At 46.0% G+C, this 21,935-nt stretch overlaps 1 protein-coding gene across 13 annotated transcripts in view; it reads left to right on the top strand.

Moving 5' to 3' along the window:
* The first annotated feature begins 13,754 nt into the window (after positions 1–13,754).
* The window catches only part of PPCDC (phosphopantothenoylcysteine decarboxylase), a 97,355-nt gene continuing 89,174 nt past the window's right edge, over positions 13,755–21,935 (top strand). For 4 of the 13 annotated variants that reach the window (XM_030576775.1, XM_030576763.1, XM_030576776.1 and 1 more), the window contains exons 1-2: positions 14,096–14,163; positions 21,670–21,770. The gene's annotated coding sequence lies outside the window, so the exon portion shown is untranslated. Of the gene's footprint in view, positions 13,862–14,094; positions 14,164–21,669; positions 21,771–21,935 lie in introns of those variants that run through there. The other 9 variants (XM_030576764.1, XM_030576773.1, XM_030576774.1 and 6 more) reach the window with 6 other exon arrangements.

Raw genomic sequence — 21,935 nt, 5'->3', positions numbered from 1 at the left:
TTACCCCCCTACCCTCTGTCCCTTTTATTCACATTTGCTGTCTGGTCACCCTACTTATGTAAGTAATGTGAACAGAATTTGGCCCTACAAATTATCATCTTCTGGTTTTATGCTCCTTTGAAAACCAGAGCCTAAGGGAGTGAAGTGCCCAACTTCTCTTGAAATTCAGTGGGATCAGGCTTGCTTGCAGATCACAACCTTAATGTCCAAGAAGTGTTTACTCCTGTTGGCCCTGAAAACCTCACACAGCTAGGGGAGAGCGAGTTGGATTCAGACGTCATGCACGTTGTCAGTGCAGTGGTCAACTAAACTTGCACTGCCACATTTGCTGATACAAAATGCAGAAGAAAACAACAACTTCAATTTCAGATCCTGGCTGGAATTTACGGCTTTGGCAGTTAAAAGAAGATGGATATTACTGGGAAGGAATGGGGTGAAATATGCTTATTTTTAGAGAGAGACATTTTAGACTTTGAATGCACTTTAAGTAGGGAGGCCAGGTTTTCTCCAAACCATAATCAGAAATTAGTTCAAATTTAATCTAATCTGGTCCCTTTGATCAAGTATCTCCTTTCTTCCCTGATCAATACTCCCCAAAGTCTTAAACCTGTAGCAGGCAAATGGTGGTCCTGTAATTTAGTAACCCAACATTCCACAGCTTATTAGTTTTCTAGTTGCGCTGCTTTTCAGGCCATCAAAACCCCTTCTCTTAGCTACCTAATAATGTCTGTATATGAAATATATATGCAAGAATTATGCCATATGAATGATTTTTTTCCAGCAAAGCCAACCAAAAATAAAGAAGTTTCCTTTTTAAGGATGCAACTTAAGTAATTCTGCAGCAGCCAGTTGTCTTTTGACAAGGCTGTGAAACAAAGGTCTGATAAAAATGTATATATCTTATTGAGGAAAGGAAGCCTTCACTGAGCCTATTATATACTTAATCAGATTTTAAATATTGTGCAATTAATTATAGCTAGTCTAAAATGTATTCTACCAAACCTTGTGGTCTGTTAGTCCCCTGGTTGAGAATGTACAAATTAACAGTGATTAGTTTCACCTTCTGTATTTATCATAAGAAAGACAAGCTATTAAAACAAGCAGTAACACAAACATACAGCTTTAGCTAACTCTCTTGTCTATTACATCCCCAAAATCTATGAATGTGGCTGATCCTCAGTAAAATGACACTGAATGCATCAGCATGGCTGCCACCGATGACAGAAGCTGTGCAGAATACAGTACCTTGATTTAATTATTATTTGTACTTAACCTGTGACTGCTAGCCGAGTGATGCCAAGAGTTTAGATACTGCTCTAATTCTGGAGTAACACCAATGAAATCAAAGGATTTACAGCCGATTCTCACCAGTATGAGATGATAATCTGCTCTGGCCCAATGTTGGTATGTGCATTGGTGGAGTCAGCATTTCCAATGGCAAATCGGATGCCAGTGTAGCTTTTTGGCTGGCAGGGTGAGTGAAGATGTTGCTTCAAAACAGCAACAGCTCATTGGCCATAAAGTATTCACACAGTTAAATTCCACATAAACCTGCAACCCCCATTTTCTATCTTTTTGTCTGGAGATTCCTCACTCTGTCTTGAGTTTTATGTTCTACATGTGTCCAGCCAATTCCGAAAGGCAGGGCCATGGAGATATGATTATGTCACAGTGATCATCACTGGTACAGAACCGTGAATTTTGCCATTTATATGGACCTTGCTGCCTTGGATTAACGGTTCATTAGCTTTGATCTAGACCTTTTTCAAAGAGCACTATATCAAAGCAAGCAGCAAGGTCCACAAAGTTGCTATGACCATAGTGTGAAATGATCTGTTTTTACTGTGATTGTGCTGTGAATTGCGCATAATTTTACTGTGACAAAATCTTAAGCCATAATGATGCATCATAGGTCCAACTTCCATTCTGAGAGGCACAGGCATTTTGTTATCTTGCAAACAGTAGCATTTAGATTCCTTGACCACACAATTGGGAGTGTTTCGTGCCTATTAAAAATATGGATATTGTTAAAGAAATCACACAATGTTCTTTCCGACTGTATCTACTAAATGGAAAAACTGAACATTAGAATCTGTTTGCATTGTCCATTTGTCTATGCCTCATGAGTGCGTTGTGTCCAACCTTATTATGCACTAAATTATGTATGCTAAGATTTTAACTCTAGTATAAAGCCTCTAGTACTTAATATAGGTCTTTCCAGAGACCTATCATTGCTCTAAAGACTGTATTATATAGAAAATATTTCACTTTTTGCTCTCCAGTGCCTGTCCCTCAGCTAATCTCCACCATCTGCTCATTGGCTACCTGGAGTAATCCTCTCGCCTCTTGTGTAGATCTAATAAAAACTGGTTAATCCTGCATGGATTAGACTGCAGTGTAGATTGGTGCTTTGAAAGCTTACTGATACCTGGTGCTCTGCTCTTATCTTCTCACAGCTCTATTTCTTTCCCCTTTCTCTTATTTTCCCCCCTCTCAGCAGCAAACTTCTTGCTGGCCTCAAGGTTAAATTAAAACACAACTATACATGGAATCCTTGTTAGAGTAAATAGAATAATTTTCTGAGAACTTGAAAACCTACTTCAGCAAACTACACAAGTTCTTTAAATGGTGAGTTGTGCTCATTAATATTTCTGGTTCTCTTCATCCTCATGACCTGGAAACAACTTTCAGAAGCCAACACACTTAAGTGCACGGATATGCGCTGTGGCACTATAAAAAATATTTCACTGAATTGAGACACTCGCAAGCTAACTTATTATAGCTATTTCCTCACTTTGCTAAAATGGAGCTTTATTCCTAATTCTGGCTGGAAAGAATTTGCTAAACTAGTTTGGGTTTCAGCTGATCAGAATAAGGACCTGCAGCTGTATTGAAGCAGGTATTCTAAGATTAACTACACTAAAGCACCATGGTTATACCATCCCCATTTACGGAACTGACTCAGGCCCACCTTTGTATCACAAAAATAAACTAATAAACCTCACAGCCTGGGAGTAAAGTGCCAGGCATAGAATGAGAAAAGGGACATGGGGCTCCATAGCGGCATGAGAACATATCTCTTCAAATCCTAAGAGAAAGGCCTTTGGGTTCTGGATAAGAATCTGGCACAGTGTTCGAACTAGAGATGGGCTGAGGAGGGTCAGTACTTGGATCTGAGTCAGGTGAAGGTTGAAGGCTGAAATCCAGCAATCTCCTCTCAGGAGAATTCCATCAGTTTTTGGATTACACCAAGCCAAACAAGATCCTGGAGAATAAATGGTCCCTTTGCTCTTTGGATTCAACCCAGATCCAGAATTAGAGAGGAGGGTGTAGATCTGTGGATTCAAATCCAACCTAGCATCTCCCAAAACTCCTGGATGTGTGATTCCAGCTCAGTCCTGACTCTAGTTGGAACATTGCATACCAACACGTAACTTTTAATTTTTTGGTGGAGGCAAATGATGGTTGTGAGCGTAGCCTACTCTGTGACATAATCAGTCCTAACGTGAAGTGGTCTGGGATCTACTAATGTGCTTTCTGAGAAGGAAAGAGAAGGTTCTGTTGGAAATTTGCACTGAATCATGGAGGGTTCTGCTTTGGTAACAAACAGTAGAGAATGCTCCAGCATGACAGGTTCTATGGAGCTCAGCTGGACAGTAGAGAAGGAAAGAACCTCAGTGACCAGTGTGTGTTTCAGCATAGCTCAGGGTAGTGATGGTGCCATATTATCCTTTCAATGTATCAACAGTCCAAGGATTTTTTAAAAACATAAAACAAATGGATGGATGGTTTTATTAAATATTTGGACCATTTGTGACTATTCAGAAAGCTGCTGTTTCCTTCCGTGTCTGTCCTGATAAATCAGTGTCATTCTGGAGAATAACCATAAAAAATTCTCTAAAGCAAGGTGTGAAAATGTCGTTTGTTGCTCTTTATAAGTGAATTTTGTGCAGGTAAAAGGTGTGGCTTGACATTCCTTAAGACTGAAGTCTCCTCTTTATCCAGAGGACAGTTACAGCACAGGAAGCAGCAGTACAAGCTTTCCTACACTTAGTTTGGAGAGGCCAACCTGATGATGATCACTGTCTGTTAATAGCAGTCCAACAGCCTGCCAGATATGGGGTTGACATGTAAAGGGGGTACCTATACATTAGGAGCTGGAAGGAGACCACAAAGTCCTTTTGCAATAACAAAAATGATCCATCTGCTGGTGATGACATTTGGTTACTGCCAGTGTCATTCCAGTTGAGACCAGTGACCCAGCACTCAAAGGCTCTGTATCACATCACTTGCCCCATGAACATTTTGCTTTTAAATTTGCAATGGAGATGCATAAAGTTGTGGAGTGTCAAGAGCTAAAGAGAGATTAAATCTCATGCTTAAAGCAATCTCTAACTGTTGGAGCTCGCCTGCCCCACAGATGCCTATTAATAAATGGATATAAACTGGCTGTCAACAAGTTTAGGCTTGAAACTAGATGAAGGTTTCTAACCATCAAAGGAGCAAAGTTCTGGAACAGCCTCCCAAGAGGAGTAGTGGGGGCAAAAAACCTAGCTGGCTTCAAGACTGAGTTTGATAGTTTATGAAGCAGATGGTATGATGAGACTGCCTACAATGGCATGTAGCTGATCTGCTATAGTTAGCAGCAAATATGTCCAATGGCTGGGGATGGGACACCAGATGGGGAGGGCTCTGAGTTACTACATGGAATTCTTTCCCAGGGGTCTGGCTGCTGGCTCTTGCCCGCATGCTCAGGGTGTAACCAGTTGCCATACTTGGGGTTGGGAAGAACTTTCCCCCAGAACAGATTGACAGAGACCCTGGGGGGGGGGGTTGCCTTCCTCTGCAGCATGGGACACTGGTCACTTGCAGATTTAAACTAGTGTAAATTGTGGATTCTCAGTAACTTGAAAGTCTTCAGATCGTGATTAGAGGACTTCAGTAACTCAGCCAGAGGTTAGAGGTCTATTACAGGAGTGGGTGGGTGAGGTTCTGTGGCCTGCAATGTGCAGGAGGTCAGACTAGATGATCATGACGGTCCTTCTGGCCTTAAAGTCTATGATTCTTATGCCATCATCTGGCTCTGGCCAGTGTTGGAGATAGGATATCAGACTAGATGGACCACTGGTCTGATCCAGTATGGCAATTCCTATGTTCCTGTTTTTAAATGGCTCACAATTTGAGCAACCCACTCATCTTGCTCCTGCTTTTTCCTGTGTAATATTGTCTCTGAGTTTTGAAGACCAGCTGTAACTTCAGATAGCTGAGAGTTTTATATGATTATGGCATAGAGAATATATAATACATCAACTCACTCTGAATTTTGCCATCTTCCACTTGTACTTACGGGCTCTGTTACTCATGCAGTTAAAGCAGCACTGGTTCCTCACAACATCACTGGAAGCTCGAACAAAAATTTTCCTCCATTGGTTTCATGTTAGTGGCTGCTGCCCACCCAATACCATTCACTTCCTCACAGCAATCCCACGTCACTGTCTGCTGCGCTTAGTGCTAGCTCTTTTTCTACTGAGTGCACAGCCTATGTCTGCTACGACTGCAGAAGCAAAAGGTTTAGCCTCGCTCTGCCAAACTGGGTTCCTGCAATACTCAGATAGGAATTAAGTCCTGAGTTTTATGATTTTTTTAGGGATGTCAGATACTGCAGCTCCCATTCTCAGTGCCCCGTAATGGATCCTGCTTCCAACTCACTCATGCATCCATCCCACAGTAAACAAACAAAAAAAACACTGGGAAAGAGACAGGATCTCCCTCCACCCCATGAGGCAGGCCCCAGTGTCAATATGTAGGCATCTGTATTCTCATCACCACCTGCATAAGAACTGTGGTCATCATAAAGCATCCACCTATAACAAATATGCCTGTGAAAAGCCATGCTGAGTCTGGAACAGTCAACAGTGCCTGGCAATTGCTAGCATGTTAGAGGTGACTTCAGGAATGCATAGGCTTTTACCAGGATTCCTGCATCCTTCAGGATATCCCACTTTACTCTCTAATGCTGATCACCATGGAGTACTCATTTTGTAGCTTCCATCTTTCTGGCTGAGAGGGACTGGATGGGGCTCCTTCTACTACTCTTCAATACCCATCCATTCTAAGGTTCTCTTGACAGCCACTCCCTCTGCCTCCACCACTCGTTAAACATGCTGCCTTGTAGCTCTCACACTGGCCTAAGCAATGGGATTAGGTCTTGCAGTGATAAGGGCTAACCCACTTGCAGGGCAGGGGGAGCTCTAACCCCCTCTGAGTTTCATACCTGAGGTCTGCTCACAGCGCACACCCTAGCACTAGACAGAACTTTTAACTGCAACATAGCCTGAGGGCTTGTCTACATCACAAAGTTGCAGCGCTGGTGAGGGGGTTACAGCGCTGCAACTTAGGAGGTGTACACATCTGCAGGGCATCACCAGCGCTGCAACTCCCTGTTTGCAGCGCTGGCCGTACTCCCGTTTTGTCTCGGGTGTAGAGGATCCAGCGCTGGTGATCCAGCGCTGGTAATCAAGTGTAGACACTTACCAGCGCTTTTCTTGACCTCCGTGGAATAAGCAGGTATCCCAGCATACCTGAGGATACCTCTCTGGTAATCAAGCATGTCTCCTTCCCCGCGGTTTGCTCCGGTGTTCTCCGAATCCCCCCCCAAGCGGGTCTCCTTCCCCGCGGTTTGCAGGGGGGTTCGGGGAACGCGAGAGCAAACCGCGGGGAAGCAGGTCTCCTTCCCCGCGGTTTGCTCTCGCGTTCCCCGAACCCCCGTGCAAGCAGATCTCCTTCCCTGTGGTTTGCAGGGGGGTTCGGGGAACGCGACAGCACACCGCGGGGAAGGAGATCTGCTTGCACGGGGGTTCGGGGAACACCGGAGCAAACCGCTGGGAAGGAGACCAGCTTGCACGGGGGTTCGGGGAACGCGACAGCACACTGCGGGGAAGGAGATCTGCTTGCACGGAGGTTCGGGGAACACCGGAGCAAACCGCTGGGAAGGAGACCTGCTTGCACGGGGGTTCGGGGAACGCGACAGCACACTGCGGGGAAGGAGATCTGCTTGCACGGGGGTTCGGGGAACACCGGAGCAAACCGCTGGGAAGGAGACCTGCTTGCACGGGAGTTCGGGGAACGCGAGAACAAACCACGGGGAAGGAGACCTGCTTGGGGGGGGGGGTGTTCGGGGAACACTGGAGCAAACCGCGCGGAAGGAGACCTGCTTCCCCGCGGTTTGCTCTCACGTTCCCCTAACCCCCCTTGAAGCCGCCCAACAGCGCTGCAGTATGGCCACATCTAACACCACTTGCAGCGCTGGTTACTGTAAGTGTGACCACTCTGCAGCGCTGGCCCTATACAGCTGTACTAATACAGCTGTAACAACCAGCGCTGCAAAATTGTAGATGTAGACATACCCTCAGTGATACGTGATGGTTCTGTGCTGCTCTTAACTTCCGCTTTTGGGGCAGGGAGTTTGTTTATAAACGGGGAGGGTGATTAAGATAACAAAAGGTTTGTCATTAAAGTAAATGTAGGATTGTTAGATGATTCTGAAAGCATTGCCAGGCACTCAAGTTAAAAGAAAACAAAGGGTAGGAATAAATGGTGAGAATGGAGAGAGGTAAATAGTGGTGTCACCCAGCTGTCTGTACTGGGATCAATGCTGCTCAACATTCATAAATGATCTGGAAAAACAGGTACACAGTGAGGTGGCAAAATTTGCAGATGATACAAAATTACTCAAGATAGTTAAGTCCAAAGCAGATTGCGAAGAATTACAAAGAGATCTCACAAAACTGGGTGACTGGGCAACAAAATGGCAAATTAAATTCAATTTTGATAAATGCAAAGTAATGCACATGGCAAAATATAATCCCACTTTACATACAAAATGATGGGGTCTAAATTAGCTGTTACCTGTCAAGAGAGAGAGATATCTTGGTGTCATTGTTGATAGTTCTCTGAAAACATCCATTCAATATGCAGTGGCAATCAAAAAAAAGTGAACAGAATATTGGGAATCATTAGGAAAGGGATAGAAAGACAGAAAGTCACTTATTTCCTCTATATAAATCCATGGTACACCTTCATATTGAATACTGGATGCAGATCTGGTCACCCTATCTCAAAAAAGATATATTGGATTTGGAAAAGGTACAGAGGAGGGCAACAGAAATAATTAGGGGTCTGGAATAGCTTCTGTATGAGAAGAGATTAAAAAAACTGGGACTTTTCAGCTTGGAAAAGAGATGACTAAGAGGGATATGATGGAGGTCTATAAAATCATGAAGTAAATAACGTTTCTTTATTTACTCCCTCTCAGAACACAGGAAGCAGATTTAAAACAAACAAAAGAAAGTATTTCTTCAGTCAATCTGTGGAACTCTTTGCCAAGGGATGTTGTGAAGGCCAAACTATAATAGGATTCAAAAAAGAACGAGATAGTTCATGGAGAATAGGTCCATCAAAGGCTATTAGTCAGGATGGGCAAGGGGATGTAACACCATGTTCTGTGTATTCCTAGCCTCTTTTTGCCAGAAGCTGGAAATGGACAACAGGGGATGAATCACTTGATGATTACCTGTTTCTGTTCATTCCCTCTGAAAGTATTGTCACTGTTGGAAGACAGGATACTGGGCTAGATGTGCCATTGATCTTACCCAGTATGGCCATTGTGATGTTCTTATCTAGAACCTAGATGTATCTGACCCCTTTTTCCCCCTACACACACACACTCTGTAACCCACTAGATCCCATTCCCCTTCCAGAACCGAGATAGAACCCAGTAGTCCTGATAGGGTCTCCCTCACCACAGAGTTAGTAACAAAGTAAGAATATACATTAAAAATTTAAATCTAACCATTTACCTAGCCACTTATATGACTTGCCGCAAGAAGTCAGAACATGTTAGTATTAGAGCTGAGTGGGTCTAATATTTATTTAGTTTTCTTTCTTTTATATAGGAATTAGATACAGTGCTCCTGTCAGCTAATTGCTAAGTTATCTGCCAAAAAACTAGAGTTTTCAAGTGCCTAAGTAGCCCCTGGAATCAGGGTTAATGTTGCCCCCCACGCCCAAAATCTGAAATGGTGCTCCTGCTTATTGGTGGAAGAATAGTAAAGAAAAATACCCCAAGCCACCACTGTTCCACAAAAAGTTTTGGTACAGACTTAGTTTTACCACTTCTGGTCATAACACTCTTGAGATCTACAGCCCCCAACTCACTCCAGCATGTTCTGTTAAAAATTAATTGTCCCTGATTCATCAGACCATGAGGTCCTTTACAGATTTTAAACATCAAAAGAGAAATTATCATTGCCCAAGAGCACACAACATGGTGTCTGACCTCAATGATCATCTTTGGCTGTAAATTGTTGTTGAAATTGGGTTTGCCAGGAACCACTGTCTCTGTTGTGAATGATTAGTTCTTGATGGCCAAGAGTCATCTGCCAGCTCCCTGCAATTTATCTTATGACAGTTGCTCTTGCTCTATTAAAGTCTATGGGCACATTCTGGCCTGAGTGCATGTGGCTGGATGGAGTGTAAGACAGGAGAAATTGGACCTGTGTCTTCAAGTAGGCTTCTGATTTTTGAAGACCTGCCTTGTGGTTTACTGTGCTCACATATTATAAACTGCTGTATAATAATTGTAAGAAGAATCTCATTACCCTTTTCAATCAAACTCCAAGACTACTAAGCTCAGAATTTGGGGGCAGATAGTTGAGATGCATAGGCTAATACGTTAAACAAGAGATCTGAAAGTAATTTGGCTTCTGAGTGTAGGAAATGTCACAGGACATGGTTGCCCCCATCCTGAACTTTGTGGGAAGCTCCCAGTTGGAAATGGCCCACTCTGGAGCACTGTTGAAGTAGCTGGAAAATTTTTGAGGACATTTGGCTATTATATTGTAATGTGATAATATTATGATTAGTGTGATGCTGATAATGCTAGTGTGTTGGTTTGATCCCCACCATCATATTACATCATGGTGACATTGCTTTGAAGATACTCTTGTTCTGTAAAACATATAATTCTTTACTGGCTCCAAACATCACAATAACTATTATGAACTGTAACATTTTGGACCGAGATAAATTCTGCCCTCAGCACAGTACAGATTTCCACTCAGGTTGTGTAAAGATGATTTTTAATAATTTGATACCTCATAGAGTCTTCAGCTGAGATCCAGGCCTCAGTTGCACCAGCCTTATGTGGTTCCCATATAGGGTTGCAACCAGATCTGCTCCCTGCTCTGCCTATTCCTGGTCCCTCACAGCATTGCTGCCCTCAGAGCCCCCTCACATGGAATGGGGATGGTGTGTCTCCAGTGGTTTCTCCTCTGCTCTAGTAGCTGGTTTGGCCCCAACGGGATTCCCTGTTGTTTCTTGCCTGCCTCTCCTGTGGGGTTCCCTGGCTGGGCGGATTGTTTGAAGTGCCTTCTCCTGCTGATCACTGAAGTGACTGGTCCTTTCAACACATCCATCATCTAAGCCTTCACTATGGGGCAGGGAGGGTCAGCCCTAGGTGTTTTGCCACCCAGGGAGGTGCCCCGGAGTGGCCAAGCAAAAAAACCCTCAAACTAAAAAAATGGCTGACTAATGTTGCACCCCCTGGAAGTTGATGCCCATGGCAACCACCCTGACTGACCATCCCTAAAACTGGCCCTGCATGGAGCCTCTGGGGGCATCCTAGTCCCAAGGGCAGGGCAAGAGCCAGCTGGGAGGCAGTGGGGGGCTGCAGGAGCTGTGCCAGATCCACTGTTGTAGAATGGGATGACCACCCCCAAAAGGTGCTGAGGGCTTGGAGGAGAAGTGGTTTACTGCTTGCCTGAACCCCATTGTAGAAGCAGGATTGGGGGGTGGGCCCAGCACAAACTCCGGAGGAGCATGGAGGGGAGCTGGCTGCTCCTCCCAGGATGGTGGAGGGGTGGTGACAGATGACTCACACTTACAGTCCTGGGAGAGGTGGAGTAAAGGCTCTCAGGCTTCCCTCCCTGAAATGTTAGTCGCAGGGTGGGATCCAGCCCTTAGCAGAGCCACGCATGCCCAGGTGAGGTGGAGCTCATGATGCATCTATGAGAAGGGTGGATCACTTTAGACCCTAGTCATGATCAACTAATCCCCTTAAGAATATGGGACCATCTCCTCTCGAGGATCCAGTTTACAAAGGAGCCTGTTACTGGGGAGAGAGATTTTCCTGTCCCTTTGAAGCCAATGTGCAAGCCCCTAAGTGGGAGATGAGAGGTCCAGAGCTCCAGAAGATAGAGTCTTGATTTGACTTTCTATCTTCCTCAGTCTTGCTAAGAGCCCCCCATGGTCCCATTCCCACACAGGAACACAGAGCCTTGACACCTACAGGACAGAGACTACTTGCAAGGCTATCCTGATTTCTATTAATAGTCCATAGGATTCAAGTCTGTGTTTTATTATTATTAGCATTCACTATTTATTTTTATTATGAGCATTAATATTAGAATTGACTATTTACTATTATTCAATATTCATTATTATGATTAGCATTTACCATGGACTGTAATTAGCATTTGCTCTTTATTCTTAGCCTTAACTGCTTATTAGTTATTTTTAATTACATTATTCCTTTCAGGGTATTCTGAGCCCTATTTTTATCTCTTTATTATAAATTATTTATTATACTACTTTTAGGGTGAGCTGGATGCAGTTGGAGTGATTGGGAAGCAGAGAATGAGGGGCTACTGTATTATTACGAATGTTCTTTCTGAATTTTTCCAACTTCAGAGCAGGTGGGTCACTTTTTCCGCTGTGTGTCTGCTCCAGGACAAAGGAACAGCTTCCTGGAGGAGCAGACACTGAGGACCATCTGTCTGTTGGTTTGAGAGATGAATGTCCAGCAATGACACAGTGAACCTGGGCATGGGATTGCTGTTCACAGACAGGCCTCTCATCTGTGGTAGTTCACTGTGGGCTTGGAAGTGTGAACTGAACCTTTCAATATTATGGTAACAGTTCCTGTATGTATACAAAGTGGGAATATTTCCATTATTTGAATTGTGTTAGTACCCACAGGTCTGTCAGGATCAGGCCCCAGGATTGCATTGAGCACTGCTCAAACACAGATGATTACATAGTCCTTGTGAAGAAGAGGTGGCAGAAATCTGGCTATGCCCATGTTGCACCTGGGGAAGCTAATGACGCTTGTTTCTTGTGTCTGATCCTGAAAAGATGTCAGTAACATTGGAATAACTGTGGGCTGCTTTGTAATATGTTGTGAAATGCACAGTTGGATCTCATTCTTGCCCTGTGCACTGAGGATTGCATAGGGACTATTACTTTGGTTGTGGCCAGGGTGATTTTCCTCCCATCCACTTGCAGGAGGAAGTGGAGATGTTTGGATCTAGATCCAAAGTTTAAGAGTGCTCAGGTCCAGGACTTTGGTTGGGGACCACTTCTACTCAACACCCCACCTCTTATGAGGAAGCTTCTTTCACCAAATATTCCTCTTGGCAAAGAGGGGCCAAACTGCTGCCCTGCTCATCAACAGATTGAGTCTGGAGGAAGCACTTGTTTCTCAGTGGCCTCTGGTGAGACACCTTGCCTACTGCCTTCCTGCCCAGTCCTCCTGGGCACTGCTAGCTAGCTCTGTACTTGTCACCCTTCAGCCACCTGTCCCCCTTGCCTCCAAGCCTGCTGGAGCAGAGGGAGCCCTTAGCAGCAGGGCTCTGTGGGGAAGAACTCTTACAGGCCAAGCTCAGGTCTGTGGCAGAAACTGAAGCTGCCATAGCAGCAGACAGAGGTGAAAGTAAGCTGGTACAGTCCAGTCCAGCGTACTGGCAAGAACCAGTACGCCGTGCTGGACTGCACCGGCTTCTGCGGTGGGGATTTAAAGGGCTCTGGGCTGCCTGTGGCTGTGGGCAGCCCAGAGCCCTTTAAATCCCGCCTGTGGCTCTGGTAGCCGGGCTGGGGCTGGATTTAAGGGCTCAGAGCTCCCTGCCACTGCGGGCAGCCCAGAGCCCTTTAAATCCTGCCTGTGACTTCGGTGGCCAGGCTGGGGCCAGGATTTAAAGGGCTCGGTGCTCCCCACGGCGGCCAGAGCCCTGGACCCTTTAATTTGCCCCTGAGGGCTTCCAGCCACCTCTTCAGCAGGGGGGCCCTGGTTGATTTAAAAGACTTCGGTCTCCCAGTCACAGCCAGTGCCCCAAGGCCTTTAAATCTTGAGAGGCACCGCCTCTTCTGCTTGAGACCACGCCCCCCTCAGGACTCAAGCAGTAAATTCTCTGTTACTTTCACTCCTGGGAGCAGAGCACCCAACCCTGCTCCATTGGGTAATTCCCCTTTTAGGAGAAAGGGGGGCTTGAGCCCTACCATTTTCAGGTGGGATGAAAGCCAGCAGGACTAATGGGGACCCTATGGTGCTTCCATGCACCAGGCTGCTGCAGTCTGACCTCACTGCCTGAGGCACCCCCAGGCCCAGCAGGGTAGGGTCCTGCCCTGCTCTCTGCAGGGTTGTTAATTACAGTTGGCCACGTGGTGCTTTCATCACATGAGAGAATCTTTAATGAAAGATTAATCTTTAATTCCCGAGTCTCCCAGGCGACCCTGGACCGTTGGCAACCCCAGTTCTCTGCCGCAGGGTTTGGGGCAGCGCTGAGCCCCCCCTCCCCCGCGCCAGGGAGCATTTCGCGGGCCCGCCCGAGCTGGGGGAGCGGCCCAGGGCCCATCGGGCTGCGACCGGCGGAGGAGTAGGGATGCGGGCAGGGGAGAGCGATGCCGGCATGGGACTGGCGGGCTCCCTTTCGTCACAGCCACCGCGCGTGCACACAGCGGGCACCCAGAGCCGGGCGCTCCTGCGCGTGGCCAGAGGGCGGGGCCGAGCCGAGGGTGCAGAGCGGAGGTAGGTAGGCAAGAGCCATTGTGGTTTCCTCGTCGTATCACCCTGGTGATGTCAAGCGGGACCCCGTGACATCACTGCTTAGGGGGCGGAAAGGCCTCTCGCGTGGCATGCGGCCCCCGCCCTCCGCGTAGGACGCAGCTACCTGGGGGCTGGGGCTGCCTGTCAAGGGCTCAGGGCGGGACGAGGAGGTGGGACGCCTCGGCCTGAGGCGAGAACTACATCTCCCACAATGCTCTGCTCGCGGGGTCGCTTCCGGCGCAGGCAGCACTTCCGGCCGTGCGGGGCCGAGCGCAGCCGTAGCGGTGAGCGGAGCGATGTGCGGGACTGTCCGCGGTCCCAGCTATTTACCCCGCTATCAGGGATGTGTCTGGCTGAGGGGGGCAGGCCGGAGCGGCAGTGCCCCAGTAACTCGGGGGGCCGGCTGGTGTCGCGCTGCCGCGGTGACAGCAGGGTGTGGGGGAGGGGCATTCGGCGCAACTGCCGTGTAAAAGCGGGAGCGGCGACGGGTCCGCTTCCACGGGCGCGCGGCACCCAGCGGGGTGACAGCCCCTCCCCCCAACTTCTGCCGTGATCTAGGTGATGTCAAAAAACCGTCCTTAGCGCCTGGGCCACGTGCGCGCCCAACACGCTCTCTGGAGCGGTGCTAGGTGCAGGGCTAAAAGCGGAGCCCTGTGCTTTAATGCTGTTGCCCACTGGTGTTCTACCAGCTTGGGGGTTTCTTCACTGTGTACAGATATTTTCTGGTGTCTTTGCTTCGTGGGGTGCAACTTAAACAACTTTTGTTAGTTAACACAGTGTAGTTTTTTGTTTTTGTTTTCAGTAACCCAAACTTAGTACAAAGTTTAACTTAGTTTATTTACAGTGTAATAGGGACAATGTAATATTAACTAAGTCTTTTATAACACAAGCTATACTTTTGCAATTGTTATATAGACATTCATTTTCATTTGAGGCGCATTACTAATATTTATACTAATATCATGTTTAACCACTAAAATAAATGCTCACAATCTTATGTGAGAAGGTGTGTTGCTTTTTTCCCCCCTGCTGAACGTTCTGTGTTAGCAAGAGAGTTAATAACATAATTTTTACCTAGCTTTTTAGAGGTCGTTTGCTTGTGATACCAATTTCACTCTTGTTAACTGTTTAGAACAGGGGTGGCCAACCTGTGGCTCCAGAGCCACATGCGGCTCTTCAGAAGCTAAGCACCGACTCCAGGCTGGAGCTACAGGCACCAACTTTCCAATGTGCTGGGGGGAGGGGGTGCTCACTGCTCAGTCCCTGGCCCTGCCTCCACTCCACCGCTTCCCACCACCTCCCCTGAGCCTGTAGTGCCCTTGCTGCTGCTGCTGCTCCTCCCCCTAGAGCCTCCAGCATCTCATGAAACAGCTGATCCGGAGGCGCAGGAAGGGAGGGAGGTGCAGATCAGCGGGGCTGCTGGTGGGTGGGAGGTGCTGGGAGCAGGGGTGGGGGAGCTGATGGTGGGCTGCTGATGTATTACAGTGGAGTCGCATCATAGGCCCATTTAACTTACACTATTTTAACTATATGTGCTCGGCAAAACAAAACAAGAAAAAGAAAAATAATTTAAATACTGTACATGTAGTGCAGGCGATTCCGCCTGCCTTTCCACTCAATGAGTGTTTTGACTATATGTGATTTTCGCCTTACGTGCTAGCTTCAGAACCTAACCCCTGCATAAGACACGACTCCCCTGTACTGTGGCTCTTTGGAAACGTACACTGGTAAATTCTGGCTCCTTCTCAGGCTGAGGTTGGCCATCCCTGGTTTAGAAGCACAAACTTTAACAACTACTGCTTCCCATTAACATTACATAACAACAAAAGAAAAGTGTATAAAATTAAACCAAAATAAATGTTAAATACAGGTCCATGCGAATACTTTGAGGGTATTAAACTTTCAGGATGCTTTGTTGTGTTTGGGATCCAAAGGTGGAAAAGTGTTGAAATTGTTTGGTTAGCTTTATGGATAAATTGCTGTTTTTAAACATTTTTGCTATCACATTCTTATAAGTATATTTAAAAGTGCAAACAAGTTTATAAAAACCCAAACAAGAAATGGACATTTTGTAAATGTTATCTTTACTTTAATGTTGAGGTTTCCCCTTATATTTTTTCTTTGAATAATAAGTAAAAAAACCTTAAACAAAACTAAACTGTGATTAATAAAAGAGAATTTTTTGTTTGCAATTGCATTATTTGTTGAAACAGAAATATATATGTACATATATTTGTAACTGAAACCTTTTTGAACTTTGCACAAAAAAATTGGTGTTAATAATATTATGATTCTACCCCAACCAGGATCTTAAAATAGTGTGGTACCATGTATACATATATGTTAAAAAAGTATAAAATTGACTTTTGTTGCAACAAAATAAAAAATAGTGTCGCGACACACACAACATACAGCACAGGACAACACACAGGACATACACGACAAACTTAAAATTAAAAACAAATGGCACCAGAATTCTGTTCATAACTATACAAAATAAGACAGAAAAAAATAAAAAGGGTTAAACATTTGAATTAACAAGTTATTACCTTTTTTATCAATTTTTGTTAAAAGTTTTAAATGTGTTATTTGCCAAATTTATTGTATTAATTTGGTAACAAGGAATTTTGCATTACCTATATTTAACATTTTAAAACTCTGCTATATGGAAATAAGAAAAGACCATATTTCAAATATCAGTGAGTGGTTAGGATTAGAAGCAGAGTGTGCATTTCTGTTGCTTGGCAACGATATCTTCAAGAAAGTTAGAAATAATTCTAGCTGTTGCATTCCTGAAGGGTTAAAATAATTAATATACTGGATTTATTTCAAGTAAAGTTGTTTACTTTGTTTTCTTTTTGTTTCTTGCTTTGTTCTGTTTTCAATTGCTTTGTCTTTTGGAGGTTTCTGTAAAAAGTATAACTTTTATTACAGAGAAAGATTCGAAGTTAGGAGAGGCAGGGAAAAAGCAAGTGTGTGTGTGTGTGTGTGTGTGTAGAGCTGCCTAGTGAGGTAGTGAGACATGAGCTGTGTGTGTGTGTGTAGAGCTGCCTAGTGAGGTAGTGAGACATGAGCCAAGACAGATTAACTCTTAAGGTACAGGCAGCAGCAAATTTAGCACACTGATAAGGGATATAAAAGAAAACATACTGGTATGTAAAAATATTTGAGAAAGAAGGTTATATTTTTAGCTGAGTGCGGAGTGTAGTTCTGTGAGTAAAAGTAGTTGGAAAACCGTGCCTTGGGTTTTTATTCTGGCTCTGAGATGATAGTGGGGGTAATTATCTGCTCTTGTAAAACCTGAATTTATTCCCCTGATGTCTGTTTTTGTCTGCATGCCAAAGAGATTGCAGGAGTGCCCTTTTTTTCCTGTAATTAACTGTTTTTGGGCAACTCCATATGTTCATGTTTCAATTTAGGTGTTAACCTGCTCAATTTTAGTTTGACTTTGAAATTCCTTTTTATTCACTCCCCTGTGATTGAGTCACAGCTTCTGTCTTGTAATGTGTTCTGTGAACCATTCCATTTTTTCTTCATATGATTTACCAATTCAGTGAAATTATTGTGTGCTACTTTTTCCATCTGTGCACTTACTTGTCTCATTTTGACAGGCACCAGGCTAGGTCCTGGTTTAGGTTGTACCAGAACCTGGCTTTTATCATAAGGTAGTGGTTGCACTGCAGTGGACCCTGTTTCATCTTTTAATTTTGCTAGGGCCACCTTTTTCCATTTCTGTCCCCATTCTTCAGGCACATGGTAGCTACCTGAAGCCTGCTGTTTACCACCAGTATTTATAAGGGGACAGCACATGTATTTTTTTATAGGTTCCTTGCAGCTGTTTCCATATTCTTGTGCTGGTTGTCTTTGGGCTGCTTGCCACCCTGCAAGAGGGGGTGGGAGCATTCCAGGGCTGTGTAGCTTCTTTTGATTCTTTTAACTCTTTAGTTGTTACTGTTTCTTTCCCTGCCAATTTTGTGACGTACTGTTTTAACCATTTAACAGCCATGGTTATAGTTTGCAATATTTTACATTTTAAGGCTACAGTCTCTGCCATAGCCTTAAAGATTACGTTTTGTGTTTCTTCCCCATTATATTTTTTAAACTCTGTGGGGAGTTGCAGGGAGGGGTTAAGGGGGTTCCGTAGCTCATGGTTCTCTGTCATGTTAGATAGTGATTCCTACAGACACAGCTCACTTACTCATCAGATCAGCCATTGGGGTCACCAGTGTCATCAGATGCCTCTGGTGTGGTGCTCTGCTCTGTTCAATGATGGTAACAGTCGACTGCATGCATGTGTTCCCTTTGTGTGCTGCCCTGGTTCTGCAGATCGCTGACACAGCAGGCCCGAGAGAACCCGCAATGACCACAGGCTCTGATAAGGTACGAAGGCACCCAGCCAGGTTTATTGCCAAACAAAGAGCAGTTATAGTTTCCACAGACTCTACAGGACATACTACGAATATGTGCCCCCTGAATACTACATTCCTTAGGGCTTGTCTACATCAGAAAGTTGCAGCGCTGGTGAGGGAGTTACAGCGCTGCAACTTTGAAGGTGTACACATCTGCAGGGCATCACCAGCGCTGCAACTCCCTGTTTGCAGCGCTGGCCGTACTCCCGTTTTGTCTCGGGTGTAGAGGATCCAGCGCTGGTGATCCAGCGCTGGTAATGCAATGTAGACACTTACCAGCGCTTTTCTTGACCTCCGTGGAAGGAGGAAGCCTCTGGTAATGAAGCTGGTCTCACTTTCCCGGTTTGCTCTCTCGTTCCCCGAACCCCGAGCAAGCAGGTCTCCTTCCCTGCGGTTTGCAGGGTGGCTCCGGGAATGCGAGAGCAAACCGCGGCGAAGCTGGTCTCCTTTCCCGGTTTGCTCTCTCGTTCCCCGAACCGCCGAGCAAGCGGTTCTCCTTCCCTGCGGTTTGCAGGGTGGCTCCGGGAACGCGAGAGCAAACCGCGGCGAAGCTGGTCTCCTTCCCCGGCTTGCTCTCTCGTTCCCGGAACCCCGAGCAAGCAGGTCTCCTTCCCTGCGGTTTGCAGGGTGGCTCCGGGAACGCGAGAGCAAACCGCGGCGAAGCTGGTCTCCTTTCCCGGTTTGCTCTCTCGTTCCCCGAACCGCCGAGCAAGCGGTTCTCCTTCCCTGCGGTTTGCAGGGTGGCTCCGGGAACGCGAGAGCAAACCGCGGCGAAGCTGGTTTCCTTCCCCGGTTTGCTCTCTCGTTCCCCGAACCGCCGAGCAAGCGGTTCTCCTTCCCTGCGGTTTGCAGGGTGGCTCCGGGAACGCGAGAGCAAACCGCGGCGAAGCTGGTCTCCTTCCCCGGCTTGCTCTCTCGTTCCCGGAACCCCGAGCAAGCAGGTCTCCTTCCCTGCGGTTTGCAGGGTGGCTCCGGGAACGCGAGAGCAAACCGCGGCGAAGCTGGTCTCCTTTCCCGGTTTGCTCTCTCGTTCCCCGAACCGCCGAGCAAGCGGTTCTCCTTCCCTGCGGTTTGCAGGGTGGCTCCGGGAACGCGAGAGCAAACCGCGGCGAAGCTGGTCTCCTTCCCCGGCTTGCTCTCTCGTTCCCGGAACCCCGAGCAAGCAGGTCTCCTTCCCTGCGGTTTGCAGGGTGGCTCCGGGAACGCGAGAGCAAACCGCGGCGAAGCTGGTCTCCTTCCCCGGCTTGCGCTCTCGTTCCCGGAACCCCGAGCAAGCAGGTCTCCTTCCCTGCGGTTTGCAGGGTGGCTCCGGGAACGCGAGAGCAAACCGCGGCGAAGCTGGTCTCCTTTCCCGGTTTGCTCTCGCGTTCCCGGGACCCCCCTTGAAGCCGCCCAACAGCGCTGCAGTGTGGCCACATCTAACACCACTTGCAGCGCTGGTTGCTGTAAGTGTGGCCACTCTGCAGCGCTGGCCCTATACAGCTGTACTAATACAGCTGTAACAACCAGCGCTGCCAAATTTTAGATGTAGACATGGCCTTAGTCATGGTCCCAGGCCTAACATTCCCAGGCCCACTATAAGGGACTACAGTCAACTGGAAAATAAAATCTGTTCATCGAGGGAATGTGCAGACTAAAGACAGGTGGGGCATGAGTGTATGGATGGCAAAATAAGGGAACCACATAACAGTGTTTAGCCTACTGGGTTATCTTTAGTCCATGCATTATGCTTTTCTGGGATGATGGGTAAACATCCACCCCATAAAAAGACAAAAAGTGGGAGAATGTAGTAAGATGAGGTCCTGAAACATAAACCCTTGGTATCAGAGGCCTGGTATGAGGCCTGAGACCTGAACTAAAGTAATGGTCAAGAGTTTACTAACATAAGCAAAGTTAAGCTGTGAGCCAGAGGCAGACCCTGCTCACAGAAGTTGGCAAGAAGAAGGCTGCTAATTGCACGTATACACATATCTAAAAGGTATCAAGTACTAATAGGATGAACATGTGCCAGGATGGCACCGGAACATTCTGGTACAAACACATTCCACAGAGATAATGGGGAACAGGCTGACCCATCCTGAAGTCTGGATCAAAAGAATAATATGATGGATAGACTTGTTTGTTCGAACCAACATGTACCAGGAGAGAGGCAGCACCCTAATGCATAGAGGGATTATACCTCAATGGGTCAGGACTGATGTGTTACTTGTTTGTACCTGTGTATAAGAATGCATCCCTGAGTGAATATCTTTGGCCTAGGGGGCAATGGAGAGTCCACCACTGACTGAGCTGGTCCATTGTCAGGGGGCACATATTCGTAGTATGTCTTGTAGAGTCTGTGGGAAACTATTACTGTGCTTCATTTGGCAATAAATCTGGCTGTGTGCCTTCATACCTTATTGGAGTCTACGGTCATTGGGGGTTCTCTCGGGGCCTGCTGTGTCAGCAATCTGCAGAGCCGGGGCAGCACACAATGGGAACACACGCGTGCAGCTGTTATCATCATTGAACAGAGCAAAGCACCACACCGGTGGCATCTGAAGACATCGATATTGTTGGATTGCATTCTTGTCTGTGGAGATGAGAGAGGCCTAATGGTTACAGAAAGCACAGCCAAGCACATAGATTGGCACATTTACTCTGAAAGTAACATGGCCAACTGAACGAGGAGTACTTGTGGCACCTTAGAGACTAACAAATTTATTTGAGCATAAGCTTAGCCCACGAAAGCTTATGCTGAAATAAATTTGTTGGTCTCTAAGTTGCTACCAGTACTTTTCATTCTTTTTGCTGATACAGACTAACACGACTACCACTCTGAAACCTGTCACCATGGCTAACTGAGATGTTGGTCAGATGTTAGAGACATATGGTACTGTAATGTGTCTCCAAAATGCACCTCCATATGGGAGTTAGGTGCCTAAATAACTTTGAGGATCTGGACACGGGTTTTATTCCCATCTCTTCCTGAAGTGGCCTTGTGCAACCTCTCATTTTCCCCATCTGTAAAATGTGGGGAGTTATACTTATCTGCCTTCTAAATTAGGGGAATGAGGCCTTGCCCAATAATAAGGGCTGTGAAGAACATGGAATTATCAACACTAATTGATGGAAGAGCCGAGACAAGAACTCATAGACCCTTCTGGCTCTCAGTTTAGCATGCCTTCCCGTAGGCCAAAGAGACAGCAGCTTTTGCTGTTGCAGTGTTTTGTTGAGAACTCAAGGTCTGTGAGGCTAGGGGGCAGGCTAAATGCAGATGAAATCTTCAGAGATTTTAGCAGCAAGCCTCTCTAAGGTGTGCTGAGTATATATAAAACTGTGACCTTATTCTGAAGAACAGGTTTTTATTTATTTATTTATTTATTTATTTGGTTTAAACAGAAATCATCCTGAAGCAAAGACCAAGCATTCCAGCCCAAATGATTGAAGTCTGGCAAGGTTATAAAGACTTGAAAACAGTGGACTAAAGTGGAAAGGATATGGTAACCTTAACTACAGATGTCACTACCAACTCCATGTATAATAGGGGCTTAGTACTTTGAGCATTTGGAAAATAATATATAATTCAAACATTTGGGTTAAATAAACCAAACACATCCAGCAAATCTTGTATATAATTGTAACAAAGCTTTGCAGTCTTCTCCATT

The sequence above is a fragment of the Gopherus evgoodei genome, chromosome 10 (assembly GCF_007399415.2).
Source record: "Gopherus evgoodei ecotype Sinaloan lineage chromosome 10, rGopEvg1_v1.p, whole genome shotgun sequence".
NCBI lineage: Eukaryota > Metazoa > Chordata > Testudines > Testudinidae > Gopherus > Gopherus evgoodei.
Note: the sequence above shows the minus strand (reverse complement) of the source record. Positions and strands in the feature narration are given on the sequence as shown.